This window comes from Pseudophryne corroboree, chromosome 4 (assembly GCF_028390025.1).
Source record: "Pseudophryne corroboree isolate aPseCor3 chromosome 4, aPseCor3.hap2, whole genome shotgun sequence".
In the NCBI taxonomy this organism is placed as follows: domain Eukaryota; kingdom Metazoa; phylum Chordata; class Amphibia; order Anura; family Myobatrachidae; genus Pseudophryne; species Pseudophryne corroboree.
Window position 1 is genome coordinate 1,267,290 of NC_086447.1, and position 1,829 is coordinate 1,269,118.

Sequence of the window (1,829 nt, forward strand, 5' to 3'; positions counted from 1 at the left end):
CAATATTCAGAAAGCCCTTATCCGTTTTATTTGGAACCACAGGCCCCCGCGTATTGCTGCAAACACCTTGAAAAGTATCTCACAAAGTAGACGTGATTCCGCACCAGTATTCTGAAGGTTCCAAAAGATAATTTGTAATAATAATAATACTACAGTACCAGAATAACATGTAATATGCACGTATAATTCGTGTTGTAATTGTAGGGTCTGGTGGTGCACCCAGAGTCAGAAACAAACTAGGAAAAGAGGAAAATACAGAAGACTCTTGTGGGTGCACTCTTTTTTTATGTATTTGTTAATATGAAGATATTAAAACATAACTTTTATTTTCTAATTATTCTAAGAAAAAATCCACACTTGTATAATCCACCACAATTAATTCATGACATTCTGTATTACTACATACAAATATGATTCAGCCCACCAGCATCTCTGAAGGATGCCATATCTATCGATGTGGCTGATCAAACTGAACAGGTTGGGGTGTGTATAAGCCACAACCAATGTTAAAATCTTTAAGGAAAATTGGAAATGTTCTGGTTAGTCTATATTAGTAGACTTCAGGAGGGATGTAGACACTTACTCTACATCCTGTTCCTATCCAACCAGCACAAGCTCTGCTTGTATTAATAGGACCTCAAAGGGTCAATATACCGAAATGTTAAGAAGAGTATAGATCCTTATTGGTATTGGACCAATTCAATCTATGACATATCAAGGAAGACGGTACTGAAAGGTAAGCAAAAGAGATGATTGAAGGAGAAAGTGGTGATCCTGCTGTTGGCTTAGAGTTGAGAAGGTCACGAATTACAACACCGGGTATTCTCTGGGGGGTCACCCTCACAGATACTGACCCAGCCCACCACCGTTTTGCTTCCAAGATCGGACGAGATCGGGCTCTGTCAGTGGGGTATGGTAGTAATTTCTCGGGCCTGCTTATGGCCGACTCACCAATGAGAGTGCACCTAAAATGAGGGGGAAGGGGGGAATATAAGGTGGGGGAGACAGGAAAAATGGGCGGATCTGCTGTCTATGTTAGGCACAGGATCAACCTGTGGATCATGGATGAAAGTCCGCAGATGTATAGAGAAGAAAGGGAGGAAAGGAACAAGGAGAGAGAGGGAAGAGAGAAGAGGAGACTGAATAAAGATGATGACAGATATCCTCTGGTATCAAATACAGGATTGTCAAAATTGTCAGCAACTAGGCATAGGCCAGATTGACTGGCAATATTAGATACATTCCGTGGTCACTTTGATTTAGAACAATGTATAGATATCAACTTGGTATCACAACCAGAATGTCATCAAAATATAAGAATAATTAGACATAGGCCAGATTAACTGGCAATACTGAATATATAGATCCGCCCATTTTTCCTGTCTCCCCCACCTTATATTTTTTTCCCCCTCATTTTAGGTGCACTCTCATTGGTGAGTCGGCCATAAGCAAGCCCAAGAAATTACTACCATACCCCACTGACAGAGCCCGATCTCGTCCGATCTTGGAAGCAAAACGGTGGTGGGCTGGGTCAGTATCTGTGAGGGTGACCCCCTGAGAATACCCGGTGTTGTAATTCGTGACCTTCTCGACTCTAAGCCAACAGCAGGATCACCACTTTCTCCTTCAATCATCTCTTTTGCTTACCTTTCAGTACCGTCTTCCTTGATATGTCATAGATTGAATTGGTCCAATACCAATAAGGATCTATACTCCTCTTAACATTTCGGTATATTGACCCTTTGAGGTCCTATTAATACAAGCAGAGCTTGTGCTGGTTGGATAGGAACAGGATGTAGAGTAAGAGTGTCTACATCCCTCCTGAAGTC

At 41.6% G+C, this 1,829-nt stretch overlaps 1 pseudogene; it reads left to right on the forward strand.

Annotated features, from left to right (window-relative positions):
- Positions 1 to 1,460: 1,460 nt before the first annotated feature.
- LOC134912586 (5S ribosomal RNA) lies at positions 1,461 to 1,579 on the forward strand (annotated as a pseudogene).
- The last annotated feature ends 250 nt before the right edge of the window (positions 1,580 to 1,829 follow it).